Source organism: Phyllobates terribilis, unplaced genomic scaffold, assembly GCF_046119375.1.
Source record: "Phyllobates terribilis strain yellow unplaced genomic scaffold, ASM4611937v1 Scaffold_27__1_contigs__length_16484149, whole genome shotgun sequence".
Taxonomy (NCBI): Eukaryota; Metazoa; Chordata; class Amphibia; order Anura; family Dendrobatidae; genus Phyllobates; species Phyllobates terribilis.
Window position 1 is genome coordinate 16,406,894 of NW_027362787.1, and position 24,042 is coordinate 16,430,935.

The following is a 24,042-nucleotide window of genomic DNA, read 5'->3' on the forward strand; positions in this document are numbered from 1 at the left end:
TTACCACTACATAGTGACCGAATAATACCACATACAAGGAACAAATATGGCCAAACTATGACCAGACCATATATTACCACCCCAAGGTGACCAAATACTACAATACTGATCATGAATACAAAACCACAATGCTAACAACACTGTTATTACCACCAGCAACATTATACACAGGAGCTCTGTATATAGTGTCAGTGTACAGGTAACACAGTGATCACCAGTGACATTATAGACAGGAGCTCTGTATATAGTGTATAGGTAATACAGTGATCACCAGTGACATACACAGGAGCTCTGTATATACTATATACACACGTGGTCAAAATTGTTGGTACCCCTCGTTTAATGAAAGAAAAACCCACAATGGTCACAGAAAAAACTTGAATCTGACAAAAGTAATAATAAATTAAAAATCGATGAAAATGAACAAATGAAAGACAGACATTGCTTTTCAACCCTGCTTCCACAGAATTTAAAAAAAAATTAAACTCTTGAAATAGGCCTGGACAGAAATGATGGTACCCCTGAAAATAATGTGACAAAATGGACATGTTAAATCAAGTTGTGTCCACTAATTAGCATCACAGGTGTCGACAATCTTGTAATCAGTCAGTGGGCCTGTATATAGGGCTACAGATACTCACTGTGCTGTTTGGTGACATGGTGTGTACCACACTCAACATGGACCAAAGGAAGCAAAGGAAAGAGTTGTCTCAGGAGATTAGAAAGAAAATTATAGACAAGCATGTTAAAGGTAAAGGTTATAAGACCATCTCCAAGCAGCTTGATGTTCCTGTAACTACAGTTGCACATATTATTCAGAAATTTAAGATCCATGGGACTGTAGCCAACCTCCCTGGACGTGGCCGCAGGAGGAAAATTGATAACAAATCAAAGAGACGAATAATATGAATGGTAACAAAAGAGCCCAGGAAAACTTCTAAAGAGATTAAAGGTGAACTTCAAGCTCAAGGAACATCAGTGTCAGATCGCACCATCCGTCGTTGTTTGATCTAAAGTGGACTTCATGGGAGACGACCAAGGAGTACACCATTGTTGAAAAAAAATCATAAAAAAGCCAGACTGGAATTTGCCAAACTACATGTTCACAAGTCACAAAGCTTTTAGGAGAATGCCCTATGGACAGATGAGACAAAAATGGAAGTTTTTGGCAAGGCACATCAGATCTATGTTCACAGATGGAAAAATGAAGCATATCAAGATAAGAACACTGTCCCTACTGTGAAACATGGAGGAGTCTCTTTTATGTTTTGGGGCTGGTCTGCCGCATCTGGCACAGGGTGTCTTGAATCTGTGCAGGGTACAATGAAATCTCAAGACTATCAAGGGATTCTAGAGAGAAATGTGCTGCCCAGTGTCAGAAAGCGTGGTCTCAGTCGCAGGTCATGGGTCTTGCAACAGTATTATGACCCAAAACACACAGCTAAAAACACCCAACAATGGCTAAGAGGAAAACATTGGACTATTCTGAAGTGGCTTCTATGAGCCCTGACCTAAATCCTATTGAGCATCTTTGGAAAGAGCTGAAACATGACGTCTGGAAAAGGCAACCTTCAACCATGAGACAACTGGAGCAGTTTGCTCATGAGGAGTGGCCAAAATACCTGTGGAGAGGTGCAGAAGTCTCATTGACAGTTACAGGAGTCGTTTGATTGCAGTGATTGCCTCAAAAGGTTGTTCAGCAAAATATTAAGTTAAGAAGAACCATCATTTCTGTCCAGGCCTGTTTCATCAGTTTATTTCATTTTTTTTATTCTGTGGAAGCAGAAAAGCAATGTCTGACTTTCATTTGTTCATTTTCATAGATTTTTAATTTATTATTACTTTTGTCAGATTCAAGTTATTTCTGTGACCATTGTGGGTTTTTCTTTCATTAAACGAGAGGTACCAACAGTTTTGACCACGTGTGTAGTGTAAGTGTACATGTGTGTCACCCTGGCCTGGATGCCACAAGTGTAATTAAAGCTGTGTCTGAGAGCAGGGGGGAGGTTCTCTAGTCAGGGGAACATTAGCATGCAATGCCTCCTGTCTCAGGCCAGTAGGGGGAGCAGGCTGCCCCTATAAAAGCTGGTGCTGAGGGCAGGGTTAGAGAGAACCCAGATGACCTGTCTCAGGACTGAGACGTGTCTCAGCAGAGCAGGGACAGACAGTTGCACTGCACCTAAGAGGAAGTGTGGCAGGAGGAGAGCCACAAGCCAGAGACAAGAGGCGAAGAGAGCCTGTCTTGGCAGATAACAGACTTAATCTACCAGAGTTTGGTGTCTGAGGCTGGAAGGATTCCACATCCCCCAGCAGAGAACCAGTCCGCAAGGGACTGTATATTCCTTGGCCTAAGAAGCCTGGAGGCCCTGCCACAACAGAAGGGACCAGTAAAGCCATACAAGGCTGGGAGCAGAAAGGAACCCACGTCGCAGGCCATACAGGCGAGAAAACATGGAAAGCTCGGAAACGTGGGCTGTTACCCTATCAGGAGGAGATAGCCAGAAGGAGCGCAGAAAGCACGGTAGGCCTACACCCTCACCCTGACCAGGGCCAATTTCCCCGTTGCTCTCAGACATCCAGGTCCCCTCCTAGCCGGGACTGTTTGTGGGTCAGTTTACCTGTTTAGTAAAGACCCTAGACTGCAACCTGTTGTCTGTGTGCTCCTTGCTCCTCCAGCACTATCAGCACTGGGACTCCCACTACCATCACTCCCAACATCCATTATACTGCCCTGGGGCCGCACTCTTCCCGTGGAGAGTCACACTACCCTAGCTGCACACCTCATCAGCCCCAGCAGTCTGCATGCAGCGGCGGTTCCTAATAACCGCAATCCATGGGTGGCGTAGTCGGACATTATCAGCAGAACATAGCAGACTACCATTGGCCTGACCACCCTGAGCCACGGAACCGGGTCGCCACTACTACCCCCATCATCTCCCTATTGCCCGGATCCGAGTGCCGCACAGCCCAGGGGGCGAGTCAGCTTTGGCGTAGTCGGCAGGATTTCGTGCCCGCAACCACCGGGTACTGCGTGCCTGAAAAAGACTTTTGTAACTTACCTGTGGCAAAGTTTCCCGCCGTCCGGAGTCTTTTCCCGCCATCCGGAGCCGATTCCCGCCATCGGACGCCATCTTGGACCGTTTCCCGCCATCTTCTGCCGCCTTCCCGCCATCCGCAGCTGCTTCCCGCCATCGGACGCCATCTTCAGGACGCCGCGCGGGAAGAAGAGGGGCGTGGACGTCAAAACCGCGCGAGATCCGAAGCTCCGCCCCACGCACCGACGCTGCGCAAGGTCCTGGAAGGGAGAGAGAGCGACGCTGACGTCATCAGGACGCGACGCCAGGTCCTCGTCCATAGCAGCAGCAGCGGAGCCGCGGCCTACAGAAGAGGATCGTCGGAAGGTAGGCCACGCGTAACTAGGGGGGGAGGAAGATGACGGACACAGAGGCGCCCACTACCACCAACGCAACTGCAGCAGCGGTGATGCCCTTTTCCTTGCACTACATCCCTGGAGCGGCCTGGCTGCCCAAATACTCAGGGGAGCCCCATGCCCTAACTGACTTCAAGGAAAGGCTATACAGTTTGTTCCACGTTTACCCCCTGACAGAGGAACAGAAGGTCAGCATATTAACAGGGCAGTTAACTGGCGCAGCCCAGCGGGAGGTAAAATCATGGCCCACTGAGGAGAAAAGGACTGTGAAGGGTATTCTGGCCCGGCTGCGGGGTACCTTTGACACACGTACCTCCGCTGAGATTAAAATGAGGTTCTATGGATGTAAGCAGCGGGCACAGGACAGCATCAGAGACTATGCCCTAAATCTGCAGGAAGCCTTGAGGGCTATTCAACAAACTGACCCTGGCAGTGTGCAGGAAACGGATAAGCTGCTAACAGAACAATTCATAGAAGGTCTGCTGTCTAGCGCCCACAGGGCCCAACTGCGCCTCATGTTCTTTCAGAACCCCGACCTGACCTTTGCCCAATTTAAGGACAGGGCCATAAGGGTGCTCCGTGAATCTGCAACCAGTAGCGCTATAAACCCCCGGCGCCCTGCTATCACTTACCACCAGGAGGCGGCGCCCTCCTCTATGGACTCCGTGGAGGCTGATGCACAGGCCCTGAACCAAGCCCCCTCGAAAGATCTGCACCACCAAGTCCAGGAGCTGACCAGGAGCGTCGCGGCGTTGACCAGGACCGTCCAGGCGTTGCAAGTGGACCCGTCAAGACCCATCGAGCTGGCTTCAAGTCCGGAGAATGTCCCATGGCGTCGACAGAGGAGGATCCCGTCGTTCCGAGGGAGGCCCACAGACCGCTACGCAGAGGATGGACAGCCCATTTGCCGTCGATGCAACCAGCCCGGACACATTTCCAGGTACTGTAATTTAAACGGGTCCAACCTGGGGCAGAGGGCCAACCCCCAGGCATAAGATCACCAGGCCCTTACAATTGGCGTAATAAGTACGTTGGGGGGCGCCCGGTTTTACCCGTGGTGCTGGACGGTATCCCCATGAGCGCCTTGCTGTATACTGGGTCACAAGTAACCACTATCCCTTATATACTTTTTAAGCAGTATTGGACTGATGCTGATATCACACGGTATCCAGACGGTAACTTGAGCATCATCGCCAGTAATGGCTTACCCGTGCCGCAGATGGGGTTCAAGGAGATGACCATTAAGATTGGTAAAGTTGAACTACCGGCACAGGGAGTGATTATTGTGGACATTGACCGTCATGAAAGTCACCCTAAAATAACTGTGGGTACTAACGTGATTGAAAATTGTCTTTCAGAGGTAATTGTAATCTTACAACAGGTGGCGGTGAATGCTAGTTCCAGCCAACAGAGAATCCTCAACAAGGAGATAAAGGCCCTGATGAGACGGCAGCAGGTAGAACTGTCTGGTGGTGAGATCGGTAGCGTAAGACTGAGTGACCCATTCCCCATTCCCATGCCTCCCAAAAGTGAAATGATGATCTGGTGTCGGACTGCAATCGGGTTGAGAGGTAGAGACTACCAAGACATGGTAGAACCCGTGTACTCAGACAGCAGGCCCACCATTTTGACAGCCCGGGGGGTGGTTGATGTCCGTCATGGGAGGGTGCCCGTCCGCATCCTCAACATTGGGGAGAGGGAGGTACACTTACCCAGGTACGCTACACTTGCCAAGCTGTTTGTGGTCGAACACAAAGCTATCAGGGCCGTGGAACCTTTGCCTCCATCTCCACAGGCGGAGAGTAATGGCTCCCAGAAACAAAAGGAGGACTGGTGCCAGAAACTCCACGTGGGTGCTGACTCCACTCCCCTGCACCAAAAACAAGGAGTCTACTGGGTGGTACAGGAGTACGAGAGAGTCTTTAGTAAGCACCCGCTAGACTTCGGCAGAGTAAAGGGGATAGAACACCACATCCCCACAGGGAGCCACCCACCGATAAAAGAGAGGCACAGACCTGTACCCCCTGCACATTATCAGAACGCAAGGGGCATGCTAAGAGAGATGAAAGAAGCTGGGGTTATTAGAGACAGCTGTAGCCCCTGGGCAGCCCCCTTGGTTCTGGTCAAAAAGAAAGACGGCACCATGAGAATGTGCGTCGACTATAGACAAATCAACCGTATCACTCACAAAGACGCATATCCGCTGCCTAGAATAGAGGAGTCTTTAGCCGCACTAAAATCAGCTAACTTCTACTTTGGACCTTACTAGCGGGTACTGGCAGGTTCCTGTGGCAGAGGCTGACAAGGAGAAGACCGCCTTCACCACCCCGATGGGACTGAGCGAATTCAACTGCATGCCTTTCGGGCTCTGCAACGCACCAGGGACCTTCCAGCGGCTGATGGAATGCTGTCTAGGGCATTGAAACTTCGAGATGGTCCTCCTTTACCTGGACGACGTGATCGTCTATTCGAAGACCTACGAGGACCATCTGAAGCACCTGGCCGAGGTGTTCGAAGCCCTGGCAGGCTATGGCCTGAAGGTGAAACCATCGAAGTGTCACCTGCTGAAACCAAAGGTCCAGTACCTAGGGCACGTGGTAAGCGCGGAAGGAGTGGCCCCCGACCCTGACAAGGTCACGGCAATCAAGAGCTGGCCAAGCCCCTCGAACATCAAAGAGGTGAGACAGTTTCTCGGGTTGGTAGGCTACTACCGAAGATTCATCCCCGGGTTCACCAAGATGGCAGCTCCTATGCAGGACCTCCTGATCGGACAGTCTAAGTCCAGGAGCCAAAAGCCGCCCTTCAAGTGGGATAAACCGGAAGAGGAGTCCTTCCGCCAGCTAAAGATGGCCCTCACAGGGGATGAGATCCTGGCCTACCCTGATTATGGCCAGCCTTTCATTCTCCACACAGATGCCAGTAATGTGGGACTGGGAGCCGTATTGTCCCAAAACCAACAGGGCAGATAACAGGTGATCGCATACGCCAGCCGGAAGCTGAGGCCCACCGAAAGGAACCCGGAGAATTACAGCTCCTTCAAGCTAGAATTCTTGGCGGTGGTGTGGGCCGTGACGGAACGCTTCAAGCATTACCTGGCCTCCGCAAAGTTCACCGTGTACACGGACAACAACCCGTTGACACACCTGGACAATGCAAGACTGGGTGCCCTGGAACAGCGGTGGATGGCCCGTCTCTCCAACTATGACTTCGTGATCAAGTACCGGGCAGGCAAAACCAACGCCAACGCGGACGCCCTATCAAGGATGCCTCACTTACCTGAAGGTGACGAAGACCCAGAAGAGCTGGAGGAGGTAGAACTCCCCGCGTTTCACCGGTATGGAGCCGCTCAACACTCTCACCGCGTGAAGGAGGAGGATCTAACAACTGTGATGATGAATCCCCTACCTCACCACAGCTGGGCCGAGACCCAAGATAGTGACCCTGCAGTCCGCCTGGTGAAAGATCTGCTGACCCGGGAAGACGCCCGCTTAGATCCAGATGCCCCAGAGGAAGCCAAGCAGCTATGGAAGGAGAAGAGCAAGCTGTTCCTCTACGAAGGCAAGTTGTGCAGAAGGATTGTCAACCACCGGACGCACGAGCTGACCTGGCAAGTCGTGGTCCCAAGGAGGGATGCAGCTATGGTCCTGGGGGCTTACCATGACAGAGCGGGACACTTCGGTTGGAAGAAACTGGAGTTCCTACTAAGAGGAAGATTCTTTTGGGTCGGCATGAGAGGAGCTGTAGAAAAATGGTGCAGAGACTGTGGCCCTTGTCACCTAAGGAGGAAGGACCGTGCCAGCCAGAAGACACCCTTGAGGCCCATCGTCACCACGCAGCCTCTTGAGCTGGTAGCTCTGGACCACGTCAAATTGGCTCCCAGCCGGTCAGGATACATCTATGCCCTGACAATCGTGGACCACTATTCCCGTTTTCTAGTGGTGGTCCCGGTAAAGGACTTGACAGCCCAAACAGCGGCCAGAGCCTTCCAGCAATATTTCTGCCGTCCACACGGGTATCCGGAACAGGTCCTGACAGACCAGGGTCCAGCGTTCGAGGCTGAAATCTTCCAGGAGTTCTGCAACCTCTATGGCTGTAAGAAGATTCGTACAACGCCTTACCACCCCCAAACCAACGGGATGTGTGAGAAGATGAACAATATAGTCATTGATCTCCTGAAGACGTTGCCCCTGGAGGAACGCAGCCTGTGGCCAGAAAAACTGCCGGACCTGATAGACCTATACAACAATATCCCGGTGAATGCTACAAACTGCACCCCGGCTTACCTGATGCGAGCTAGACCAGGAAAGCTGCCCGTAGACCTGGAGATGGGAGTCCTAATACCTGAGGACACCTCCCCGGATGCGGACTGGGATACGGAAAGGCAACTGCAGTACAAGAAGGTACAGGAGAGTGTGGAGAAGAGCCTGGCCCAGGTGAGAGAGAAGCAAGAAAGACTCTTCAATCAACACGCCCCTGCTAGTCCCCTAGAACCTGGTGAGCAAGTCCTAAAGCGAAAAAGAAGGCTACATAAGTTGGACGACCAGTGGGAAAGGGAACCCTACACCGTACTGCAGTCTGACCACGACAACCCAAAGGTGTGCGTAATCACCAAGGACGGAGGAGAAACCACTAGTGTCGTCTCCAGAGACCATCTCAAAAGGTGCCCTGAGCAACTCCGTAGTGCAGAAGAGGATCAGAGTGACCTTGAACCCGCAGAGGACAAAGAAGAAATGATCAGCACCGTTCTCGGAGAGTTCCCTCAGTCCTGGACTCGCATAAATGATGCCATAGTGGTACCTGTCCTGCATTTCCTGCAACCGGCACAGCAACAACCAACACCAGAGCCGGAAGGTGAAGAGGAGCAAGCAGTTCCAGAGGCAGAAGAGCCTGTACCAGCAGCCCAGGAGAGTCAACCCTCTGCTGACAGTGAGCCTGCCATGCCTGCGGTAAGCCAAAAGACCCGCAGACAGCTGCCTGCCCTACCTGTACACCCAGCTGGTAGCTGCACCCCTAACGCTAGTGGGGAAAGCCAAGTCAGTCCACCACCAGACAGTGGGCTACGTAGGTCAACCAGGAGCACAAAGGGACAGATACCCGCTCGCTGGAGAATATAGAGTGTACTAAAATTGTAAATAACCCTGTTGCCAAATGTTGAATTGTTTGCAAAGTTACATGCATGTTTGGTAATACTCTGTTTCAGTTTCTTGCAGCTACCGTAAGGACTCACAGGTTATGGACTTTTTATAACCGGGACCTTGTATGGACTGCGTTCAGAGCCTAACCCAGGAATGAACTAAGACTGTGAAGGACTTGGGGTAGGACAGACCCCCACCTGGTTAAGGCTCCCCGTTGTGCTGGTGATATGGACACCCGGTCACAGGCCACACTGTGACCTTAAGAACTCAATTTGTGCGTCGTCTGTCTATTAATGTTTTATTGTTATGCATATTGTCTTTGTTTACTGTTTAGTCCCGGAGTACTAAATTTCACTAGGGGGGAATGTGTCACCCTGGCCTGGATGCCACAAGTGTAATTAAAGCTGTGTCTGAGAGCAGGGGGGAGGTTCTCTAGTCAGGGGAACATTAGCATGCAATGCCTCCTGTCTCAGGCCAGTAGGGGGAGCAGGCTGCCCCTATAAAAGCTGGTGCTGGGGGCAGGGTTAGAGAGAACCCAGATGACCTGTGTCAGGACTGAGACGTGTCTCAGCAGAGCAGGGACAGACAGTTGCACTGCACCTAAGAGGAAGTGTGGCAGGAGGAGAGCCACAAGCCAGAGACAAGAGGCGAAGCAAGCCTGTCTTGGCAGATAACAGACTTAATCTACCAGACTTTGGTGTCTGAGGCTGGAAGGATTCCACATCCCCCAGCAGAGAACCAGTCCGCAAGGGACTGTATATTCCTTGGCCTAAGAAGCCTGGAGGCCCTGCCACAACAGAAGGGACCAGTAAAGCCATACAAGGCTGGGAGCAGAAAGGAACCCACGTCGCAGGCCATACAGGCGAGAAAACACGGAAAGCTCGGAAACGTGGGCTGTTACCCTATCAGGAGGAGATAGCCAGAAGGAGTGCAGAAAGCACGGTAGGCCTACACCCTCACCCTGACCAGGGCCAATTTCCCCGTTGCTCTCAGACATCCAGGTCCCCTCCTAGCCGGGACTGTTTGTGGGTCAGTTTACCTGTTTAGTAAAGACCCTGGACTGCAACCTGTTGTCTGTGTGCTCCTTGCTCCTCCAGCACAATCAGCACTGGGACTCCCACTACCATCACTCCCAACATCCATTATACTGCCCTGGGGCCGCACTCTTCCCGTGGAGAGTCACACTACCCTAGCTGCACACCTCATCAGCCCCAGCGGTCTGCATGCAGCGGCGGTTCCTAATAACCGCAATCCACGGGTGGCGTAGTCGGACATTATCAGCAGAACATAGCAGACTACCATTGGCCTGACCACCCTGAGCCACAGAACCGGGTCGCCACTACTACCCCCATCGTCTCCCTATTGCACGGATCCGAGTGCCCCACGGCCCAGGGGGCGAGTCACATGTAATACACTGACTCACCAGTGACGTCTCTAGGTGAAGTCCTTCATCTTCGCTTTTCTTCTTCATCTGGCACAGACGGCCATCACTTCTTCCAGCCAGGAATCATCTCTGCAGAAAATAACACACAGTTATCAATAACTGATCTCTTCTAGGGAATATTCCCACTCCACCCCCCGACTTCTACACTACACCAGTTGAAGAAAAAAAGCGATATAGTGCCGCCCTGCACAGTAACAGGAGCCCGCTTTTGTCCTATCCCATGGAAAACAATTTCCTAAAAAGTTAATTATATTACAGAAGTAATAATGTCTCTAATTGGACTCTAAAATAATAATGTTCCTCACTGGCCACCATAAACTAATAAAGTATGTTCCTCAATCTGGCACCAAACAGTAATTAAGTCCCTTGTTCAGCCTGGCACCCCCATATATCCATCCTGGCCCCCCCTTCCCTGCATATATCCATCCTGACACCCCCCATATATCCCTTCTGGCCCCCATATGTCCAGTGTGACCCCTCCATATATTTATCCTAGCCCACGTGTATCGAGCCTGCCCCCTCCCATATACCCATCCTAGTCCCCCATGTGGCCCTCCTGTTCCCCCCATATATCCATCCTGGCCTCCATGTGTCCAGCCTGCCCCCCCACATATCCATCCTGGCCTCCATGTTTCCAGCCTGCCCCCCCATATAACTGTCCTGGCCTCCATGTGTCCAGCCTGCCCCCTCCCATATATCTGTCCTAAAGCCCCATGTGTCAAGCCTGCCCCCCCATATATCCATCCTGGCCTCCATGTGTCCAGCATGCCCCCCCTACATATCCTTCCTGGCCTCCATGTGTCCAGCCTGCCCCCCCCCCCCAATATATCCATCCTGGCCTCCATGTTTCCAGCCTGCCCCCCATATATCCATCCTGGCCTCCATGTGTCCAGCCTGCCCCCTCATATATCCATCCTGCCCTTCCCCCCTGCATATATCCATCCTGACACCCCCCCATATATCCATACTGGCCCCCATATGTCCAGCGTGGCCCCTCCATATATTTATCCTAGCCCACGTGTATCGAGCCTGCCCCCCCACATACCTATCCTAGCCCCCCATGTGTCCAGCCTGCCCCCCACATATCCATCCTGGCCATCATGTGTCCAGCCTGCCCCGCCCCCCATATATCCAGCCCCCCATATATCCATCCCCCTCACATATCCATCCTGGCCTCCATGTGTCCAGCCTGCCCCACCATATAGCCATCCTGCCCACCCTTTCCCATGTGTCCAGCCAGGCTCGCCCTTATGTGTCCAGCCAGGCTCCCCCCCTTGTGTGTCCAGCCAGGGTTCCCCCTTGTGTGTCCAGCCAGGCTCTCACCCTTGTGTGTCCAGCCAGTGTTCCCCCTTGTGTGTCCAGCCAGGGTTCCCCCTTGTGTGTCCAGCCAGGGTTCCCTCTTGTGTGTCCAGTCAGGGCTTCCCCTTGTGTGTCCAGCCAGGGCTCCCCCTTGTGGGTCCAGCCAGGGTTCCCCCTTGTGTGTCCATCCAGCTCCCCCCTTGTGTGTCCAGCCAGGGCTCCCCCTTGTGTGTCCAGTCAGGGCTCCCCCTTGTGTGTCCAGCCAGGGCTTCTCCTTGTGTGTCCAGCCAGGGCTCCCCCTTGTGTGTCCAGCCAGGGTTCCCCCTTGTGTGTCCAGCCAGGGCTCCCCCTTGTGTGTCCAGCAAGGCCCCCCTTGTGTGTCCATCCGGTCCCCCCCTTGTGTGTCCAGCCAGGGTCCCCCCTTGTGTGTCTAGCCGGGCCCCCCCTTGTGTGTCCAGCCAGGGGCCCATCCCATTCTGCATCCACTCATATATACACAGACACACACACAGACACCTCTTACCTTCCTGCTCTCCCGTGCGGTGTCCTCCTTCTCCGGCGGCTGAGTTGCGCGCCTCCTTCACTGCAGGCGCATGACGATGACGTCATACGCCGGCCGGGGAAGGGAGACGCGCAGCTTTAGCTGCTTCACTGGGACGTGTGTCGCGGCGGTTCAGGTAATGAACGCCGCGTGAGCGAGTCCCTGCATACACTGTGCCTGCGCTTTTAAAGGGCCCGTGCCCCTTAAAACCGCAGGTTTTTTTATTTTTTCATTCTCTTCTCCCCCTCTCCTCTGCAGAAGGGTACCCCGCCAGCCCAGTCCCTCCCTGTTGATGACTTATCCTAAAATCGGTCATTAATATATAAGTCCTGGACAGTCTCGTTAAGCTTGTTTTACCTAGTTATAAAAGCCCTTTAAGTCCTCATTATAAGGTAAGGTATGAATGGATCTAATTAAATTCTCCAAAGAGAACTATTTATACATTTTAGTCACTGTGAGCTTTCTACAAGATATTGCGGGCAGTATATAGCGAATATACGGACACAGAGCCATTCGCCGGCTCAGATTGCCAATAAGCACCTTGTAAATATGAGACCTTGACATCATAGGTTACTTGGCTTAATATGAAATTGTCCCTCATGTGTACCGCATTGTGGGCAGGGACTATATGTACATCACTGCAGAATATGTTGGCAATAAAAAGTCAACAGAAATGAATATCATGCAGATCCTCACCAGGACTCCAGCAGTGTCACCATCCTGCCACCATACAGCTATAGAAGGACAATAAACCTGCAGGGTTCTCCCCTCAGTTATTTTTCCTTTAATTTTATTATCTGTTTCTTACTCACAGTGAAAGAACAGTCATCAGATATTTTATTCTTCACTTTTTATTTTACAGTCTCAGCTCTGAAGAATAGAACGTCTTATGAATAAATGACAGCTCACTTATTACAGTGGTGGCCAAAAGTATTGGCACCCCTGCAATTCTATCAGATAATACTTAGTTTCTTCCTGAAAATGATTGCAATCACAAATTCTTTGGTATTATTATCTTCATTTAATTTGCTTGCAAGGAAAAAATACAAAAGAGAATGAAGCAAAAATCAAAACCTTGATCATTTCACACAAAACTCCAAAAATGGGCCAGACAAAAGTATTGGCACCCTCAGCCTAATACTTGGTTGCACAACCTTTAGCCAAAATAACTGCGAACAACCGCTTCCGGTAACCATCAATGAGTTTCTTACAATGCTCTGCTGGAATTGTAGACCATTCTTCTTTGGCAAACTGCTCCAGGTCCCTGATATTTGAAGGGTGCCTTCTCCAAACTGCCATTTTGTGATCTCTCCACAGGTGTTCTATGGGATTCAGGTCTGGACTCATTGCTGGCCACCTTAGAAGTCTCCAGTGCTTTCTCTAAAACCATTTTATAGTGCTTTTGGAAGTGTGTTTTGGGTCACTGTCCTGCTGGAAGACAGTGACCCAAGGGCGACCCAGCTTTCTCACACTGGGCCCTACATTATGCTGCAAAATTTGTTGGTAGTCTTCAGACTTCATAATGCCATGCACACGGTCAAGCAGTCCAGTGCCAGAGGCAGCAAAGCAACCCCAAAACATCAGGGAACCTCCGCCATGTTTGACTGTAGGGACCATGTTCTTTTCTTTGAATGCCTCTTTTTTTTTCCTGTACACTCTATGTTGATGGTTTTTCCCAAAAAGCCCGACTTTTGTCTCATCTGACCAGAGAACATTCTTCCAAAACATAGTAACATAGTTTGTAAACATAGTTAGTAAAAGCCGAATAAAGACTTGCGTCCATCAAGTTCGACCTGTTAGTTCTGTAATTGCTAAAGTTGATCCAGAGGAGGGCAAAAACCCCAAATGATTTGGCCAATCTTCACCTGAGGAAAAATTCCCTCCTGACTCTGAAACCAGCAGTCAGAATAAATCCCTGTATCAACTTACTATTTTATTTTATTTTTAAGTATATGCTGAAATCTGCCTGGTATCTAGAAATGCATCCAGTCCCCGCTTGAACTGGTGTAGTGAATCTGACATCACCGTCTCCTCACTCTGTGAATTCCATATTCTCACTGCTCTTACCGTAAAGAACCCCTTCCTATGCTGGTGCTGAAACCTTTTCTCTTCCAGTCTTAGTGAATGCCCTCTTGTTACCGTAATATCCCTCCTTTTGAACAAATCCCTGGCAAGGTCTCTATACTGTCCCCTAACATATTTGTACACATTTATTATGTCCCCCCTCAACCTTCTCTTTTCCAGGCTGAATAGTCCTAGTTTTGCCAACCTCTCTGGGTATTGCAGTCCCTCCATTCCCTTTATTAATTTTGTTGCCCTCCTTTGTACCTTTTCAAGCTCATTTATATCCTTTCTATATATTGGGGCCCATAACTGAGCACAGTATTCCAAGTGTGGTCTGACCAGTGCTTTGTACAGTGGAAGAACAATGTTCTCATCCTTTGCAGCTATACCTCTTCTGATACATCCCATTACCCTGTTTGCCCTTACAGCAGCCGCCTGACTTTGGGCACTCCAATTTAGTTTGCCATCAATCAAGATGCCCAAGTCCTTCTCCATCTCTGAATTCCCCAATGATTTCCCATTCAGTGAGTACTGGTGACTTCCATTTTTCCTTCCCATATGTATGACCTTACATTTCTCCTCGTTAAACCTCATTTGCCATTTAATGCTCCACCTACCCAGCTTATCCAAATCCCTCTGTAGGTCTGCACTGTCCTCTTTTGTATTAATTGTTTTACATAACTTTGTGTCATCTGCAAATATTGATATTTTACTATTTATCCCGTTGACTATGTCGTTAATAAAGATATTAAATAACATTGGGCCTAGTACAGACCCCTGTGGTACCCCACTAGTGACGCTTACCCAATCTGAGTATATTCCATTTATAACCACCCTCTGCCTTCTATCCCTTAGCCAGTTAGCTACCCACTTGCAGACATTTTCCCCCAGCCCCATCATTCTCATTTTGTATACCAACCTATTATGTGGCACGCTATCGAAAGCTTTTGAGAAGTCGAGATACACGACATCCACTGGTTCCCCCTGATCTACTCGAGAGCTAACCTCCTCGTAGAAGTCAATCAGGTTTGTTTGGCAGGAGCGATTCCTCATGAATCCATGTTGGTTCGGGATTAAAAGATTATTAGCATCAAGATGCTCCGTAATTGCCTCTTTAATGAAGCTTTCAAAAATTTTGCCCACAACGGACGTCAGACTCACCGGCCGATAGTTTCCGGCGTCACTTTTCGCTCCCTTTTTGAATATTGGCACTACATTCGCCTGTCGCCAATCAAGTGGCACAGACCCAGTCTCAACAGAGTCCTTAAATATAAGATATAACGGTCTGTCTATCACATTACTTAGTTCCCTTAGTACCCGTGGGTGTATGCCATCAGGTCCTGGTGATTTGTTTATTTTAATGTTACTGAGGCGTTTCTGTACCCCAGCTTGGGTTAGATTTGTCATACTTAGTGGAGGATTAAGTTTGTCACTTCTCATTTCTCCTGTTAGTTCTTTTTCCTTTGTGAAAGTTGTCGAAAAAAATTTATTTAATAGATTAGCTTTATCCTCATCTTTCTCTATGATTTTGCCTTCCTCGCTTTTTATCTTTCCAATATTATCCGATTTAATCCTTTTACTATTTATATACGTAAAGAACAGTTTGGGATTTGATCTACTTTCCCTAGCAATACGTCTCTCTGTTTCCTCCTTCGCTATTTTTATTTGTTTTTTACAGGTTCTCGTTTTTTCCTTGTAACACATTAGTGCCTCCTTACTGTTTTCCTGTTTTAATCTCTTGAATGCCTCTTTTTTGCTATTTAACGCCCCTTTTACGTTCTTGTTCAACCATATTGGTTTCCTCTTATTTCTGGCCCTTTTATTCCCATACGGTATATACCTCTCGCACTGAGTATTCAGAATTCTTTTGAAGGTTTCCCATTTACTATTCGTATTCCTTTGATTAAGAACTTTGTCCCAGTCAATAAGTTGAAGGCTTTCTTTCAGCTGATCAAACTTCGCCCTCCTAAAGTTTAATGTTTTTGTTGTTCCCTTATTGATAACCCTACTGAAGGGCATTTTGAAGTCGATAATATTATGGTCGCTATTACCTAGGTGCCCCCCTATCTGTACCTCAGTTATTCTATCAGGCCTATTAGTCAATATTAAGTCCAACATGGCCGTCCCTCTCGTTGGTTCCTGCACTAGTTGGGAGAGATAATTATCCTTAATATTTGTCAAGAACCTTTTTCCTTTCTGAGATCTACAGGTTTCTGTTTCCCAGTCAATATCCGGGTAGTTGAAATCCCCCATTACAATCACTTCATTATGTTTTGCTACTTTGTCTATTTGTCCTAATAGCAGATTCTCATTCTCCTCTGTTATATTTGGTGGCTTATAGCAGACCCCCAGTAATATTTTATTATTATTTTTTGCCCCCTCTATCTCTACCCACATGTACTCGACCCCCTCTTCTCCCTCTCCTATATCTTCCCTTAGTCTGGGCTTTAGACATGACTTTACATATAAGCAGACTCCTCCGCCTTTCCCCTGTTTCCGGTCCCTTCTAAATAAACTATAATCTAATAAATTTACCGCCCAGTCGTAGCTATCGTCTAGCCAAGTCTTCATAGAATCATAGAATGGTAGAATTGGAAGGGACCTCCTGGGTCATCTGGTCCAACCCCCTGCTCAAAGCAGGATTCACTAAATCATCTCAGACAGATGTCTGTCCAGCCTTTGTTTGAAGATGTCCATTGAAGGGGAACTCACCACCTCTCGTGGCAGCCTGTTCCACTCATTAATCACCCTAACTGTCAAAAAGTTTTTTCTAATATCTAATCTGTGTCTCCTCCCATTTAGTTTCATCCCATTGCTTCTAGTCTTGTTGTAGTGAGCGGGCCCCCGACCTGTGCTGAGCTCAGTGAGCAATGCCCTGTCACTCAGTGAGCTCAGCGTAGGGGCCCGCTCGCTGCAGGGAGTCATTCTCCTCAGCATGTGTGGTCGTCTCAAGCCAGGTGAATATGTTTTTATTTTCTTATATTTACTGGTTTTGGCGACATCGGGAGGTGAACCTACTACTCTCAACATTGTCCCTTGCTAGTGCTGATGGCAGCGCCGGCAGGGGACAAGGATGAGTGACTGCTTAAGCACCTGGGAACAGCATGAACTGTACCGCTGATTCACAGGCGCCGGTATGTGTCACACGGATAACACACGCATGTCATCTGTGTGTCATCAGTGTGCACGTGTGTGGGACGTTTTTCGGCCAGTGCAGTGTATAAAAAAACTGACATGTCAGCGTGTTTTGCCCACGGACACACGGTCCGTGGAAACACTGACATTCATTTGAATGTGCACAGACGCATTCATTTGAATGTGTCTACGTGTGTATGTTTCTCCGGTACGTGTGGAAACTGTCACCACATGAACTAGAAACACAGATGTGTTAAAGACCCTTTATAGACTATATATGTCTTATAAGAGGCCGAGAGTGTGATCTATATTTCATATAGGAGGCAGAGAGTGCGATATATAGATCATATAGGCGGTGACCCCATATATGACTTATACTGCACTCTCTGCCTCCTATAGCCTATATTTGACTTTATATAGGAGTCCGAGTGTGTTGTACATCATGTAGGCCCGCACTTTAGGCCTCATATAAAATGTATACCGCACTCTTGGCCTCCTATATGACATATAGACTGTATATGTTATAAAGAGGCCAAGAGTATGATCTACATTTCATATAGGAGGCCGAGAGTGCAATGCATAATGTATAAAATAAATTACAGTATATTATTGTTGGCCAATGCTAGGAACACTCACCCATAAAAACGTTATTGAATATTTGGCACAGTGCTCTTGACTTGAAATTGAAGCAGTGAGAGCTGTAGGCCTGCAGCCTTGTTTCCAATTCCAAGCCAGGCCAGGTTGGAGAGTTGAACTGTAGAGTGCTGCAGGTCACCGTCCACATATCCAGCCCCGGAGCAGGTATAAAAAAGCCCAGAGTCAGAGCAGGAGAGAAGAGGGCGGTGCTCCGATGCCAGTGCCACCACCCGGTCCAGAGTGGAGCCGGAGTTACTACAAGGGGCCAGGGCAGATAAGGAGCCGGGATGGTACCATATAAGAAGCCCGGGAGCAGGGAGAGCAGAGCGAGACGTCGGCTTCGGTGGCGCCGGCGTATCAGAGGCCGGCCCTGGAGCAGAGAGAGAGCACTGCAGAGCGCTGCCGCGGCGCATCAGAGGCCAGAAGAGAGTGGCGTCAGTGTCAACTGACACCACACCACAGTCTGCCAGCCAGCGGGAAAGCAGAGCGCGGTGCGTGTCACCGCCCTGAAAGAACTTCCATCCTCTTAGTGTCACGGACTCACGTGGTAAGTATGCTGCATGCACGTCATTGCAGTCCCGCTGTCACCAATGAATGTGCCATGCGCGCGACGCTACATTTGCTTCAGCCACGCTATTAAAGAGTCCGCACTTTTAAAGGGCCCCCGCCACCAATTTTCTCACTCTCATATCGGGGCCCACCGGAAAATTTCCCAATTTCCCGCCAGGCCAGGCCGACCCTGGTGCAAAGGTCAGAAGGGAAGGAGCACTATATTATAGTGCAGATTTTACTGTTATGGTTTGAGGGTGCCATCACCCACTGGGAGAGCCCCTGAGGTGCCATAACAGCACAATTCCTCGTAAGTGATCCCATTTTACAAACTACACCTCTCAATGAATTCATCTAGGGGTGCAGTGATCATATTGACACCACAGGTGTGTCACAGAATTTTATACCATTGGGCAGTGAAGAAAAAATAATTACATTTTTACCGCAAAAAAATTGTTTTAGCCCCAGATTTCTCATTTTCAAATGGGGATAATGGATAAAACTGGCACCAAAATTTGTCCCACAATTTCTGCTGAATGTGGCAATACCTCATATGTGGCTGTACAGTACTGCTTAGCCACACGGCGACACTCAGGAAGGACGGAGCGCTATTTGCCTCCTGGAGGGCAGATTTTCCTAGAATACTTTGTGGACTCCTTATGCAGAGCCCCTAAGTGCTAGAAGAGCAGAATCCCCCCTCAAATTACCCCATTTTGGAAATTATACCCCTGCCAAACATGTGGATGCTATATGTGGTTTAGGCACACTGTGGGGCTCAGAAGGGCGGGGGGGTATTAGAATTTCGGATGCCTTTGTTTTACCAGTAACGTGGAAGCCCCCTATATTTTCATTGACAGATGACGGACCTGAGTGAGGTTTTTTTTGTGGATTGATTTGAAGCTTTTATTGGGAACATTTTACACAGCATTTGGGATCACATTTATCCGGCGCTGTACGCTGAGCAATTGCTTTGGGGTTTCCATCTAAATCTCTGAGTGACGTGATTCAGGTGACATCTCCCAGGGGATCCATTGACTATAATGAGGCAGCAGAGTTACTCTGGGCTCCATCTGTACAAAACTGTGACGACCTAAAAAGACGGACACAGCCGGATCACAGGTCAGACAGCGTCCACAATGCCTCCATCTGCCTCATTATAGGGAATCTTCCTCCAGGACAGTCGTGTAAGGGCTGTTTTTTTGCGGGACGGGCTGACGTTTTTATTTGTACCATTTTCGGGCACATGACATTTTTTGATCGCTTTCTATTCCAATTTTCGGGGAGGGAGAATGAACAAAAACCGGCAATTCAGGAATTGTTTTTTTTTTATGCTGTTCTGCGTGTGGAAAAATTGATAAGGCAGCGTTATGCTTCAGGTCGGTGCGATTACAGTGGTACCACATAGCGTTTTTTTATGCTTTGGCGCTTTTACACAGTAAAAACTTTTATAGAAAAAATATATCTTTATGCATCGCTTTATTCTGAGAGCTATAACTTTTTTATTTGTCCGCTGATGGGGCTGTATGGCGACTTGTTTTTTGCGGGACAAGATGACGTTTTCACGGTGCCAATTTTTGTTTATATTTGTTTTTTTTATCACGTTTTATTCCACTTTTTTCCAGCGGTGATAGCTTTTTTCCAGTGATGATAAAGCATTGTTTGCCTCGTTTTTTTGGGGGGGTTACGGCATTCACTGAAGGGGTTAACTAGTGTGGCACTTTTATAGGTTGGGTTGTTCCGGATACGGAAATACCAAATATGTGTACTTTTTTATTTATTTTTTTTTACATAAAAATGTGTATTTCTTAGTGAATATTTTTATTATTATTATTTTGTAATATTTTTTTTTACAATTTTTTTAAACTTTTTTACTTAGTCCCTTTATGGGACTTTCACTTTTTTTCTCTTTGATCACAGGCAGGGGTGGATTAAGAGTAGCAAGGGCCCTGGGCAGTTTAGAAGGTGTGGCACCCCCACACACACACACACACACCTGATGTATCATGTGACATGTCACATGATCCCCTGTGATAGATCATGTGATAGTTCACGTGAAATTAATTTGGCACAATATTAATATATTAATTATAATATTTTTTTTACATTAATTGTATGACTTAATATTGAGCACATTTAAGTATGCTGACATCCCCTATGTACAGTATGAGACCCTATACACAATATGAGCTGCCACAATCCTCCTATACACATCAGGAGGCCACACGGTGCCATCTATACACAGCAGGAGGCCGGACTGTGCCATCTATACACAGCGGGAGGCCGCATGGTGTCATCTATACACAGCGGGAGGCCGCACGGTGCCATCTATACACAGCGAGAGGCCGCACGGTGCCATCTATACAGAGCGGGAGGCCACACGGCACCATCTATACACAGCAGGAGGCCGCACTAAGCCATCTATACACAGCGGGAGGCCGCAGGTAGCCATCTATACACAGCGGGAGGCCGCAGGTAGCCATCTATACACAGCAGGAGGCCGCACGTAGCCATCTATACACAGCAGGGGGCCACACGTAGCCATCTATACACAGCGGAAGGCCGCACGGTGCCATCTATACACAGCAGAAGGCCGCACGTAGCCATCTATATACAGCGGGAGGCCGCACATAGCCATCTATACACAGCGGGAGGCCGCACGGTGCCAGCTATACACAGCTGGAGGCCACATGGCGCCATCTATACACAGTGGGAGGCCGCACGGCACCATCTATACACAGCGGGAGGCCGCACGGCGCCCCCCCCAGAGACAGCGGGAGGCCACACGCAGTCACACAAACATATACAGACATACACATACACGCATAAACACATATCTGCACACACACACACTCACCATCCCCCGGCTCCTGTCGTCCAGCTCCTCTCCGGTGGTAAGTAGCAGTGCAGGGCGCGCACTGCGTGACGTCACACTAGCAGACACGGCCGCACACAGGGCCGTGTCTCCTATCTGTGACGCGGCCGGGAAAACACGGGGAAGTTAACAGGTGCAGTGCTGGCCCGGCCGAAGAAGAAGCAGTGGCCATGCGCCGCTGCTGGGGGAGCGATCCGGGGCCCCCCGCCTATGACTGCTGGTATGTGCCGCGACACCGCACATATTATAATGAGGGCAATCTGGCCATAGACCCCCCGGGGTCCCGGGCACCCCAGAGCCCCGGGAGGTAGCCCAAATTGCCCTCATTATAATCCGCCTATGATCACAGGTATAATGCATTGCAGTACATTATACCTGTAGTGAAAGCTCCTGAGACCATGCTGTGAACATGGTTTCAGCAGCTTTCTGTAGCTTGGTGACCTGGGTCACCATGGCAACGATTGAGCCCCGCGATTACATCGCAGGGGCGCCGATCTGAAGGCAGAGGGAGCTGCCGTCCCTCTGCCTGCCTCCTGAACACTGCGATCACGCTCAATCGCAGCATTCAGGGGGTTAACAGTCAGGGGCGGTGCTGACACTGCTCCTGGCTGTTTAGTGGCGGAGCTCAGCCACCAGCAGCGCTGAGCTTTGGCACTGAACATGCAGGAGGTGCTGATATTACAGCCTCTCCTGGGCGATCATGCCGAGATCAGTCAGTCAGATTGACTGACCGATCTCAGCGATCTGGGTGCGGGGACCAACAGCATGGATCCCTGCACCCCTTCTCGTGCCACTCAGCTGTCATAGACAGCTGTCGGTACTTAACTACTTAACTGTCACTGCGTGTCTACACACAGTGAGTTTAAAGCCATGACGGACACTGAACGGCAAGGAGCGTTAACATACACCCGCTCATGCCGTGCAGTGTCTGTCATTGGGCGTTAAGGGGTTAATATGGGGATTGGGGAATCTGGCGACAAGCCTCACTCACCTGCCCCTTGTCCTGTGTCCAGTCCAACTATGCAGGGCCACTGGCTTGTCTGATGGCATCACAGGCCCTAGACCATCAGAGGAACCCACTCGCCGTCGGGGCCTGGACTGCTCCCCAAGCATCTCCACAGGGAGAACCTCCGGCGGTGTTTGATTGCCGGCACTTCATCAGGACCCCCCTCTTGCCCCCCCCCCCCCCGCTCTGCCAGCGCTGCTTAATTACCGGCGCTTTATCAGGGCCCCCCTCAGGGCCTCCCTTCATTGGGGCACCCCTCGGGGCCTCCCTTCATCGGGCCCCCCTCGGGGCTTCCCTTCATCAGGGCCCCCCTTCATCAGGGCCCCCCTCGAGGCCTCCCTTCATCGGGGCCCCCCTCGGGGCCTCCCTTCATCGGGGCCCGCCTCGGGGCTTCCCTTCATCAGGTTCCCCTTCCTGCACCCCCGCTCCGCTGCTTGAATGCCGCAGTCGCCCACCAGCTCTGTCTTCAGGCATGGCCGCATGCAGTGCGGCTGGTCTGCTAGTAATGACAGCAGGGGCGACACAAGCACAATTAAAGGTGTAGCGTCGCCTCTGCCGTGTCATTACTACAAGACACAGCCACACAGCGCACAGCTCACAGTCATGCCTGAAGACAGTGCTGGCGGGCGACGGAGGCAATCAAGCAGCGGAGTGGGGGGTGCAGGAGGGGGGCGACTGCTATGGGGCACCCCCGGCTCACGGGCCCCATAGCAGTCACGTGGCCTGCCGCTAAATGTTGGTCAGATGCCCCCACTCGGCCCAGTCCCACGCAGATTGTGTTCTCAATTAGAGCTGAGGATCGCAAGAGAAACATTTGTATCACAATGATATCGTAATATGGTCTACTATTTAAAAACATTATGATAGGGAAGCTCACATGCAAAATTACATATATACAGTACAGACCAAAAGTTTGGACACACATTCTCATTTAAAGATTTTTCTGTATTTTCATAACTATGAAAATTGTACACTCACACTGAAGGTGTCAAACATATGAATTACCACATGTGGAATTATATACTTAACAAAAAAGTGTGAAACAACTGAAAATATGTCTTATATTCTAGGTTCTTCAAAGTGACCACCTTTTGCTTTGATAACTGCTTTGCACACTCTTGGCATTCTCTTGATGAGCTTTAAAAGGTAGTCACCGGAAATGGTCTTCCAACAATCTTGAAGGAGTTCCCAGAGATGCTTAGCACTTGTTGGCCCTTTTACCTTCACTCTGCGGTCCAGCTCACCCCAAACCATCTCGATTGGGTTCAGGTCTGGTGACTGTGGAGGCCAGGTCACCTGGCGTAGCACCCCATCACTCTCCTTCTTGGTCAAATAGCCCTTACACAGCCTGGAGGTGTGTTTGGGGTCATTGTTCTGTTGAAAAATAAATGATGGTCCAACTAAACGCAAACCGGATGGAATAGCATGCCGCTGCAAGATGCTGTGGTAGCCATGCTGGTTCAGTATGCCTTCAACTTTGAATAAATCCCCAACAGTGTCACCAGCAAAGCACCCCCACACCATCACACCTCCGCCTTCATGCTTCACGGTGGGAACTAGGCATGTAGAGTCCATCCGTTCACCTTTTCTGCGTCGCACAAAGACACGGTGGTTGGAACCAAAGATCTCAAATTTGGACTCATCGGACCAAAGCACAGATTTCCACTGGTCTAATGTCCATTCCTTGTGTTCTTTAGCCCAAACAAGTCTCTTCTGCTTGTTGCCTGTCCTCAGCAGTGGTTTCTTAGCAGCTATTTTACCATGAAGGCCTGCTGCACAAAGTCTCCTCTTAACAGTTGTTGTAGAGATGTGTCTGCTGCTAGAACTCTGTGTGGCATTGACCTGGTCTCTAATCTGAGCTGCTGTTAACCTGCGATTTCTGAGGCTGGTGACTCGGATAAACTTATCCTCAGCAGCAGAGGTGACTCTTG